Source organism: Oryctolagus cuniculus, chromosome 19 (genome assembly GCF_964237555.1).
Source record: "Oryctolagus cuniculus chromosome 19, mOryCun1.1, whole genome shotgun sequence".
NCBI classification, from domain to species: Eukaryota; Metazoa; Chordata; class Mammalia; order Lagomorpha; family Leporidae; genus Oryctolagus; species Oryctolagus cuniculus.
The window spans coordinates 50333956-50345693 of NC_091450.1; the positions used below are offsets into that span (position 1 = coordinate 50333956).

At 49.3% G+C, this 11738-nt stretch overlaps 1 long non-coding RNA gene across 1 annotated transcript; it reads left to right on the forward strand.

Annotated features, from left to right (window-relative positions):
* Nucleotides 1–980: 980 nt before the first annotated feature.
* On the forward strand, nucleotides 981–9506 carry LOC127493428 (uncharacterized). The gene is made up of 2 exons (XR_007923567.2): nucleotides 981–3962; nucleotides 6581–9506. It is a non-coding gene; the product is annotated as an uncharacterized lncRNA (long non-coding RNA).
* The last annotated feature ends 2232 nt before the right edge of the window (nucleotides 9507–11738 follow it).

Below are 11738 nucleotides of genomic sequence, written 5' to 3' on the forward strand. Positions count from 1 at the left end.
AGCCCCTGTCCCCAGTTTTTGACACAGAAGCTGTAACTGCCTTGTAGAGGGGGTGCTAGGAGAATCTTGGGGTCTCAGATGCCGTCTCTGACTTTGGTGTTTGCCACCCAGCTCTCAACCCCTTGGGATTCCCTGGGTGATGACGGCAGCTCTTGTTCCAACGCGGTGACTTCTGGTGGGCACCTGGGCAGCCTCAGGAGGCAGGCTGGCAGCCAGGGGAACCAAGAGTGTGATTGGAGGGTCAGCTTTCAGCCCCACCACCCCACCATCTGGGGGGAAAAAGTTGAGTGGAACACCATTGGCCGATGATGCTGTCAATCAAATCTACGTCATGAAGCCTCCATTAAAAACCCGGAGCGGGGTAGGGTTCCTGGAGCTTCTGAATGGCCGACCGAGTGCTGGTCCTGGAGAAAGCTCGGGAGCTCCTCACCCCACATGCCTCGCTCTGTGCATCTCTTCTGCGTGTTCACGGCCCTTGTGATAAACGGGGAAGTGTAGAGTGGGCCTTGCAGCACCGCGGAAGGGACTTCCGCATCCGCCACGAGTGCCGGTTCAAGTTCCTGCTGCTCCACTTTCCAACCAGCTCTCCCTGCTAATGCGCCCAGGAAGAAATGGAAGATGGCCGGGGTTCTTGAATTCCTGCCACCCCCATGGGAGACCCTGATGGAGCTGCTGCCTCCTGACTTCAGCTGTTGGGGCCATTTGGAGAGTGAACCAGTAGATGGAAGACCTCTCTCTCCATCTCTCTCTCTCTCTCTCACTCTTCCTTCCCAATAAATAAATGATGGCTGAGTGTAAGTGAAGTGTTTCCTTGAATTCTGTGAGCCACTCTAGCTCATTGATAAAACCTGAAGAGGGGATGGGAGAGCCCCAATTTTTAGCCAGTTAACCACAAATCCGCATCACAATGGGGGGCTTGGGGCTGATCTCTGCAGTGGAGCTGTCTTGTGGGGCTGAGCCCTCAGTCAGAGGGAGCTGAGTGTGTCCACAGGTGGATCCGTCAGGACACTGAGGGGGTTGGTGGTGGGAGGGAACTCACGACGCCATCTTGGTGGCCACAGGGGAATTGTCCTGGGCTGAGGGTTGAGTGTAAGGCTAGGGAAGAACAGGCTGGGTTTTTCTGTCTCCAACAGCGGAGACTTGCACTTGGGAGAAGATGGAGTGTAGATGGGTGTTGCCCTATCTCGTCAGCAAAACACAACTGAAAACTCTGAAATCCATAAATACCGCAGACACGGGAAAACAGACGGTGCGGAGAAGACTCCAGCCCAGCTGGGGACCTCTGTGCGCAAAGACTCACGTCCGCCTTAGCTGGCAGCAACACTGCTACGTGGCCAGAAGCCGTGGCTGCCCTGCGTGGCCAGTTGCAGTACAGGTACGTGACCCACAGATGGCGCTGTTGCAGGACCCGCAGCTCACCTGCACCCTGGTAGTCACAGCCATGCTGATGGGCATCTTTGGTCACCTTGTGAGACATGGCTAGTCCCCAAGGGGTGTGTGTGTGTGTGTGTGTGTGAATTATTTATTCATTTATTTGAAAGTCAAAGTTACACAGAGAGAGGGAGAGACAAAGGGACAGAGAGATATTTTCTGTCTACTGGTTCATTCCCCAAATGACCACAAGGGCCAGGGCTAGGCCAGGCCAAAGCCAGGAGCCAGGAACTCCAGCTGGGTCTCCAACGCAGGTGCAGGGACCTAAGCACTGGGGCCACCTGTTGCTGCTTTCCCAGGTGCATTAGCAGGGAGCTGGATCAGAAGTGGAGCAGTCGGGACTTGAACCAGTACCCCATGGGATGCCGGCGCTGCAGGTGGCAGCTCAACCCACGATGCTGCAACACCAGCCCCTCCTGGGTTTTCTTTTCCCCTCATTCATCCCACATGTGAATCGGAAGGAGCAGGCAACTGGGAAACAGCAAGCAACCCGGACAGCAAAGACCCCAGCAGATGCTGCTGTTTGGATGAAAGGAGCACCAAAGGGGCAGCCCAGTAAGAACAGAAGAAATCCGAGAGTGACTCGACTTCCTCCAAGCAGCGCAGAGGAAAACTGGGGCCCAACCCACACCACACCTCCAAAGGCCAGATGGTCGGCAACGGGGCCGCCCACGCCTCCAGCCCCTCCCCCAGAGTCAACCAGAGACCATGTGGGGAGCCACCCTCTCCCCACAGGGCGGTGGCAGAGGAGGCCACCTCCACCACCTGGTTTCAGTTGAAACCACCTGGGGAGCTGGCACTCCCGGCCGTGCAGGCCGTGCAGTACGGAGGAGCCATCTTTCCATTCCGCCCCTTGTGTCATCGGGGCCGGATGGGGACGTGGACTTCTACCTGGCAGTAATGAGGAAGCTCCTGGACCTCCTTCTGCCAGAGCAGTGTCACAATAGCACTGTGAACGTGTGACCCAGAGTCCCAGAGCACCAGAGGCAAAAGCCCAGAGTCCAGTTGAAATCGCTCGTCCTACTAAGAGCAGGGATGGTCTCAAGCCGAATGGGAAAGACCGAATGCCAGCCCTGACATGACAGTGATGTCACAATTACCTGACAAAGAGCGTTTTGCACCAGCTTTGATAACCTTTAATGAGCAATTGTGAACATGCTTGAAACCAATTTTAAGAAATAGGAAACCTGGCTGGCGCCACGGCTCACTAGGCTAATCCTCCACCCATGGCGTCGGCACCCTGGGTTCTAGTCCCGGTCGGGGCACCAGATTCTGTCCCGGTTGCCCCTCTTTCAGTCCAGCTCTCTGCTGTGGCCCGGGAGTGCAGTGGAGGATGGCCCAGGTGCTTGGGCCCTGCATCTGCATGGGAGACCAGGAGGAAGCACCTGGCTCCTGGCTGATCGGCCATAGCGGCCATTGGGGTGGGGGGTGTGAACCAACGGAAAGGAAGACCTTTCTCTCTGTCTCTTTCTCTCACTGTCTAACTCTGCCTGCCTGTCAAAAAAAAAAAAGTAATAGGAATGGAGGCCCCAGCGAGATCTGACTGCTGCCTGCAGACGTCTCCAACGGATATCTCTTGGGGTAAGTGCAGGCGCCTATTTGTGTTGTCGGCCGGCTTATTTGTGGTTTGTGTCTCTTCATTCCGGATTTTGGTAGTTTGTGAGCGCTCCAGGGTTTTGGGAACTGTGCTGGTGTAGTAGCTGCTGGGACAGGGCGTGAGCCCTTCCTGGCTGTGGCCGGCAGACGTGCCCGGGGGCCACAGGCTACGGCCCTGAGGGACGCCTCAGGAGGACAAAGGAAGGCTGGGGACGCCCAGATACTTCCGACGGGGCAGGCGTGGAGTCTGCATTCCCAGCACAGACGGGGTGGCCGGTAAGGCCTTCTTATTATTAGTCTTTTGTAGTTGTAAGGTGCTTTGTTGGTTGTCTTGTTGTTTGTTGATTGTATTCTCTTGTCATTTAGCATTGTATGGGGCGCTGTGATGGCTCCCGTTTGGTAGATTTGGAATCTGCATTTGTATTGCCAGCATGGTCACGCGACTCTGAAGTGGTTCTGGGGTCTGCATTTGTAGGTTCTGAAGTGGTTCCGGAGCTTGCATTTGTATTACCGGCATCCTCACAGGGCTCTGAGGCGGTTCCAGAGTCTGTGTTTGTATTGCCAGCATCGTCGTGACCAGTAGTTTATCTCAGTTCCTCTACGGACACTTTGTGTGGTTGTTGTGTGCTGATTCTCTACACTGTTTGTCTGTTCGTGTACATTGTGTTGTCTGCTAACATGGGCCAGACTGTGTCTACACCTTTGTCTCTAACTTTGAATCATTGGTAGTAGGTAAGCGACCGGGCACATAACCTCTCTTTGTCAGTCAAGAAGGTAAAGTGACAGTCTTTCTGTGCCTCTGAATGGCCAGCTCTCGGAGTGGATTGGCCCCCCGGAGGGCTCTCCATTTACCACTCATTCGCCAAGTGAAAGAGGCCGTTCTCTTGCCTGGCCGTCAAGGGCACTCAGACCGGGATTTTGAGAAGACATCGGAGGTCAGTATTCCTTCCCTCAAGCGGGACCGGATCTGTGGAAGTGACCGTTGAGTGTCCGGCACCCCACAGCTCTCCGAGAACGCGGAGTCCCCCCGGCCACGGCTTAGCTACGGCCGAAACTCCAGAGGGATTGTAAGGAACGGGAGGGAAATTAGGAAGGGCAGTTGGCTGAGAGCCTGGAGACCCCCTGAGCTCGCTTTGGCTTCCCGGCGGCCGGACTGCGACCCGAGGACCAGGTCTCTCTCTCGGAGGGACGCCTGGTCACGCTGCCTACTGCTACGCGAGCAGGGCTTAGCTTCGGTCGAGGCTAATATTGGCCCTCCAGGTAAACTCAGACAACTAGGTAGTGGGTAACCTTGAGTGATAGGAGATTTCAAACCCCACTCAGCCCCCAGACATGAGGAGCTTCATTGCTTTCTGCCTTCCTCCTCCTCCCGGGGGGGGGGGGGGGGGCTCCCTCCCCCACTCTTTTGCTCTCCTCATCTCCATTCCTATACCACTGGCGAGGAGAAAGGGAGAGGGAAATTCCACAGGTCTCTCCACCTAGGGAAAAGCTGTTACCTGTTACCTGTTAACCCTTTCCAACCGGGTAAAAAGTTTTCCGTCTTTGCAGCTTATGGTAGCTCTGGTGCGTCTTAAAAGTTTTTTGTAAACTATTACTGTTGCTAAGCTTTGATTGCCTGAGGACTAAATCTGGAAAAGAGCTAAAGTTAACTATCTGTTGTAATTGAGTGTCTGCAGTAGTCCTAATTAATCTGGCTTTGGTTAAATTATAGAAGGTTCCCAACACCCCACGGCTAGTCCTGCCAGGCCCCGGTGTGTACAGTCTTCCCTGTAAATGGGGGACCACAGCCTTTCTCTGCACTCCAAATATCTCTAGGCAGAGCCCCCACCCCAGGGCTGCTTCTTTTTCCTCTCCTGGAGGAATTTCCAATTCAATACCACTGCTGACCTTACCTAAGGGAGCCAGAACCTTAAGCCATTAACCCTTTCCAAGCTGATGGGTTATTCTCTTTGCAGCTAATAAAAACCTAAACAATGGGCTCATATGCTGATAATCAGCTCTTTTCTGTGCTGCTGTCCCTGACTCATCTGAGAGCGTTCACCTGTCTTGAAGGTTTCGCGTTTTTCTATTGCCATTAGAGTCTTGATTGGAAAAACTACAATGCGAAGTTTGTTTACATTGTTTATCTGTTTTTAATGTCTGAGTGATTACCCAACTGATCAGAAATGTACTAATTTTGGCTAAATGGTTTGACTCTCTGTCAGCTTAAATTCTAAACCGAGTCTTCCAACTTTGGGCTTCCAGCCGGATCCCTGGAACTCTCAAAGAATGAGACTCTAAATTTGTTAAAGTAACAGCTGCTTGGGTCAATTCAAATTATATAAAATATATTAAAATGTTATAAATGGTGTCAGACCTATACTGTATTTATGTTTTTGCTTTCCAGCTAAAGTGGTCTTATAAAAATAAGAGTAAATTCTGTGTATACAAGCCTTTATGTTGTTAACTAAAGTAAGACAATGCAGATTGGTTCAGAAAATTGAGGTAATGCAAACGCCCTTAAGTTTGCTCAGTGGCTTGCTTGCTCAGTTTTGCATGTCTTTGATATGCTTTAAACTTGTTTCTCTTAATGAGAAAGATCTTTTCAAAGTTATAAACATGCACTAATGTTTGCTGTCCAGGAGGTGTTATCCTCCTGTTACTTAAAAACATAAAAATGTAATTTTAACTTTTACTTCAAATAATGGTATGGTATTCATTAATAACTCAGTGTCTTAAGTCATCTAGGCATCAGTGCTAAGTAAAACTTAAAAAAAAATGTATTATATATACTTTTAACATCTCAAATTCGATAAAAAAAAAACTGTTTGAGTTTGTTAACATGTATTCTCATAGGTTGTCCATACATGACAATTCAAGGCTATGTAAAAGTAACTACAGGTATAAAGTTTCAAAAGGTATAAACAAGTCATAAAAAGTTTTAAAATGTTTACGATTTTAAAATATTGTTTACAGAGTTGAGTGCTAATGCCAAAATTACACTGACCTAAAGTTGAAGTCTGATCTTCTGTTATAACAATGGGTTTAAAAAAAAAATGTGTACTAATATTAGTAAATATCTAAAAATGGTCTAAATCATAAATCTTAAAATCTGTTTTTGCAAAAACTGTAACGTCTATTTTAACAGTGTCTGCTTAATCGGTTACTCTGCCATTTCTAGAGTTAGGTCCTGTAAGCTCTTTTTAACTCTGTTAAATAATTCTAAATTATGTAAACTCTTATATACAAGGTTTTTTTTTTTCTGGTTTATTCAACAACAAAAAAACATAAAATTCATATTAATCCATTGTGTACTCTACTGTCTCTGTTAAGTTATGGTTATGTGGCAGATACTAGAAAACTGGGTTCCAGAAAACCAAAAAAAGCTCTAGTGTTCACAGGCTACACGGTAAATACTCAGAAGCCAAAGAATGGCAGAGACCTCTGCCACAATTTCTCCTCTAAGTCGGGCTACGCAGTAAACACTGGTTAAACTGCCAGTTAAATCTAAAAGCCCAAAAAGTCAGGCTAGAGACCCAACTCACTGCCTCACTTCTCCTCTTTTCTCTTCCAGAAGGGAAGTTACTACTGTTCTGCAGGACTCTCCACTGTGATGTACGGTTTAATCCCCAGACCTTATGTAAGGGATGACTGACCTTTTCTGTAATAATGCCTGGCCACAGTATAGGGCCCCAAACAACAACAACAACAACAACAAAAAAAAGGTTAAACTATAAAATAATATGACAACTAAATCAATTTTTCAGTGTAAAAAGTTACACTGACGACCTCAAAGTATACAAGCAGGTCACCACAGTTGATCTTACCTAAAGGGTCATAGTTCTCCTCATGGGCACGGTCTTAACTCGCAGGAAAATACTAAGTGTCAGAATTTGCCCATGACCATAGTTTTTCTAGCTCACCCTGATATTTAAAAAAATCTCCAAAAATCAGGATTGGGTTGAGCACCCCCTTGACTGACATCATAGAGGCTGCCTCCTTGGTCTACTTTATTAGAGACCAGGAAAACGAGGAGCAAGCTAGCAGCAGAAGATAGGCAACAGACCAATCAATGGCTGCTTTACATGGTGATTGCCATCAAGGAGACCCAGCAAGGCCAGTGCACCCCAAACGGCACCTGTTGCTGATATAAGGAGACAGGGCATTGGGCAAGCAGCTGTCATGACAGCAAATGCCTTCTGTCAGCCCTGCCAAGAGCACGGCCACTGGACACGGAACTGCCCTGGGTGTCGAAGGACTCCTGGTTCAGAACCGCTGACCCTGTGGCCCCGAGCTAAAAAGCCTTTGGCTCTGCCCAGCCTCTGGCCAGCTTCCAGCTCCAGCCACTGCTATTGAGGGGATGGCCTACGGTCAGTAAAACGCAAGTTGCCTATTTCCATCAGCCTCCTATTCAGCTCTCCTCCTAGTCCATCCATGTAATGCAAGTCAACAGGGTGCTTCCCTTAAAGGAGATTTGCATCTCTTTCAATTCTCTTCCAGCACCCCATGGATAGGTCTGGGCCTCACACACCCAGCCAGGCCTTAAAAGTCTATCCAATAACATTAAGCTTAGAAAGCCCTCCCTGCCAGTTCCTAAAAACAGGGCTTTCAGTAACAGCTAACTCAGATAGCCCTACACCGATTTGGACAGGTCCTCACTGAGGACTTAAAGGGGCTATCTCTTGAGGGGGGGTGCACAATAATCCATAATATAAATGGTTAAATGTAAATAATTCATTAGTCTGTCCTTTTCCCAGCCTGAGACTCTAGTTTTGTACATTGGCTTAACTTCCTAGCAAAACTGGCTACTAAATATAAAAAAAAAAAAAAAAAAATTGTCTCTGGGTCAATCAGACTAGACAGGCACAAACCCAAATTTGTACTTTTCCTGGAAAAAGCCAAACAGCTCCAGGACCAGGCCAAGCAGGGCTGGGATTTCTGGCCTGACACCTGGTCATGGAAATCCTGGCTATTTCCTCTCCTTGGCCCACTAACTTCTGCAATCTTGATGCTTCTCTTTGCACCGTGTGTTTTTAATGCCCTTGTTCATTTTGTCTCTAACAGACTAAAAGCTGTTAAACTCCAAATGGTCATCAGGCAAGGCTTCCAGCCCATTCCACTGGACGACCTGAGCAGCCCTCTGGACCGAGCAACACAGTTTTTCCAAGGCCACTGTTGCACACCATAAGACAGGTAGCAAGAGGAAATACCCAAATCCCCCTCGACGCCCACATGCCAGCTTCGAAGAAGTTACAGAAAACGGAACTCCATCCATAATCCCAAAGAAGAATTTTGGGTATTACCTCTTGAGGGGAAAATATTAGGCAGAAAGTCAGTTATGAGCTTATGTGTGTGTGACATAAAGGCCTAATGTGTCCAGCATATGCATCTACATCTCAGTCATCCTGACAATGTTTCACGGGCAGCCTGGCCTTTGCATCCTGCCCTGCCTTCTACCTGATAACCTGCCAGGTGGAGATGCCCGCCCCTTCTGCCTGACAAATCTTCCACAATCTCCCAGATGCAGCCCAGTATCTGCATTTCAGTATTACAGAACAGGCGGGGGTTAAATCTCATTTTCATGGGGGTGGGTTATGCGCGGCCCTAAAGAAAAAATGTTGTTTTTATGCCGACTGAACCGGGATGGTTAGAAACTCCATGGCCAAACTCAAAAAAACGACTGGAAAAACGACAACGGAAAAGGAAAACTCAACAGGGATGGTTTGAGTCATGGTTCGGCCGGTCCCCATGGCTTACTACTCTACTGTCAGCCCTAACAGGACCCTTAATTGTTCTACTCCTAATTGTAACCATAGGACCTTGTGTGTTAAATAGACTCATCACCTTCATGTGGGAACAAGTTAAAAATGTTAAACTCATGGTTGTAAGGCAACAATATGTCACATTAAAAGAGACAAAAACGAATAATCTCTAAGATTAGAGATCCTCACAACAAGGAGTGGGGAATGAAGAGTTAAAATTGTATATGTACAGGTGTCAAAAGTTAAGCTTAAGCTTACAGGTTTAAACCTTCCTAGTGCAGCTGTAAAAATAAAACAGTAAAGTAGCACCTTGACAGTAGGGACTCCATTTTGGAGCACTTGAGACTGCATTCTGGGAAAGCAACCCCCCCACCGTGAGACTCTGGTCCGAAACTATGATCTCAAATAGTCAGACAATAGCAGTGCACTACATCACCCTTGGCAACGCACAAAAACCCCCTAGCATGATTGCTCAAGCTTAAAAGTAGAAAGGTTGCACCTGGGTTACCTGGGCTAATAATGAAGATGTGATTTGTCTATGTCTTAAGATCATAATTGCTGATTGTAAGACTTTAGCAACCACTTAACAACAGTGTATTCTCTTCCCCTTCCCGGTTTTGCGGTTTTTGCCTTTATAAACCCTAACCTTTGGTTATTCGGGGCTGCTCTGTTCATGTATGGTCAGACAGCCCCAGCATGCTGGATAATCAATAAAGCTTCCCCTTGCTGTTTGCATAAGAGATGTCTCTTGGTGACGTTTTTCGGGCAGTCGACTCTAACAGGAAACCTTAGCAAAGAAAATAATAGAAGGTAGAAGATGGAATAAAGCAGAACCAAGCGGAAATCTTAGAACTGAAAAATGCAATGACTGAAAGTAAAGCCTGAGAGAGGCGTTGTGGTAGCAGAGTAGAGGGGACGGGAAAAGAATCCAGGGGCTGGAAGATGGAGCAGAAGGCATTAGCCAATGTCAACAACAAGGAGGAAACAGACTGAAAGAAGAAAAAAAAAATGAGCTGTGAGACCAAAATGAAAGATCCAACTTCAGTGTCCTCGGAGTGCAGGAAGAGGAAGAAAAAAATAAAAAGGGCAAGGCTGGAAAGTGCTGGGAGAAATAAGGGGTGGAAAACCCCCAAACGCACAGAATCAAAAAGCTGAGTGAACTTCAGACGGGATACACCCCGGGGAGCACACAAGATCCGGCACCATTAAGTGAGGAGTGCAGTGAAGAGACGCCACAGGGATGCCTGTGTCTGTGCCAGAGTGCCGAGGCTCGGGTCTCCACTCTGCCTTCAATGCCAGCTCCCCGGGCCCAGCAGGTGGACGCTCAGGCACCCAGGTCCCTGCCACCCACGCGGGAGACACACAGTGAGTCTCAGGCTCCTGATTCAACTTGGCACAGCCATGACCGCTGCTGGCATTTGTGGAATGAACCTATGGATGGAGACCTCTCTCCCTCTCTCTCTCTCTCTCTGCCTTTAAAATAAATTACAATTTTTTAAAGCTCTGTCATAAACTTTTTTTATTTTTTAAATTTTTTTGACAGGCAGAGTGGACAGTGAGAGAGAGACAGAGAGAAGGGTCTTCCTTTGCCATTGGTTCACCCTCCAATGGCTGCCATGGCCGGCGCACTGCGGCTGGCACACCGTGCTGATCCAAAGCCAGGAGCCAGGTGCTTCTCCTGGTCTCCCATGGGGTACAGGACCGAAGCACTTGGGCCATCCTCCACTGTACTCCCGGGCCATGGCAGAGAGCTGGCCTGGAAGAGGAGCAACTGGGACAGAATCTGGCGCCCCAACCGGGACTAGAACCCTGTGTGCCAGTGCCGCAAGGCAGAGGATTAGCCTATTGAGCCATGGCGCCGGCCACATAAACTTGTTTTTTAATTTTTTTTTTTTCAGGCAGAGTTAGACAGTGAGAGAGAGAGACAGAGAGAAAGGTCTTCCTTCTGTTGGTTCACCCCCCAAATAGCTGCTACGGCACTGCACTGATTGGAAGCCAGGAGCCAGGTGCTTCTCCTGGTCTCCCATGGGGTGCAGGGCCCAAGCACTTGGGCCATCCTCCACTGCCCTCCCGGGCCACAGCAGAGAGCTGGCCTGAAAGAGGGGCAACTGGGACAGAATCCGGCGCCCCGACCGGGACTAGAACCTGGGGTACCAGCACCACAGGTGAGGATTAGCCTAGTGAGCCACGGCGCCGGCCAATCTGTCATAAACTTGTATAAAAACTGAGGGAAGAATCAACACTTAAGTGTATCCAGAGAAAAACAACACCCTCCCTCTAAGGGGACGGCAACTCTCTCTTTGGAAACCACAGAAGCCAGAAGGAAGTGGCGCAGTGTTGCCCAAGTCATGAAAGACCCCAGAATCCTATATTCTGTGACAATAGGCTTCAGGAATCAAGAAGAAATCAAGGGGCCGGGCGCTGTGGTGTGGCTGTTGAGGCCACAGCCTGCAGTGCTAGCATCCCATGTGGGCGCCGGTTCGAGTCCCGGCTGCTCCACTTCCGATCCAGCTCTCTGCTGTGGCCTGGGAAAGCAGTAGAAGATGGCCCAGGTCCTGGGCCCCTGCACCTGTGTGGGAGACCTGGAAGAAGCTCCTGGCTCCCAACTCCTGTCTTTGGATCAGCCCAGCTCCAGCCATTGCGGCCATCTGGGGAGTGAACCAGCAGATGGAAGACCTCTCTCTGTCTCTGCCTCTCTCTGTAACTCTACCTCTTAAAATGAATGCGTGCTGCTCGCCGGGCTCTGCCTGGGCTGCCCCCTAAGACTCTGAGCTGCTCCCTTCCTCCACTCTGCACACAATTCTTGCCTCCTGCGACCCTAGAGACGGCAGCATCACAATGCTAGTAGAGACGGAGACGGCCAGGCCGGTGGCAGGAGGATGCTGCAGCCACAGGCAGGTGGATGCAGGCCACGGCGCCCTGGGGGACCGCTTCCTGGGGAGCTGGCTAATGTCCTAACTGGGCTGCTAG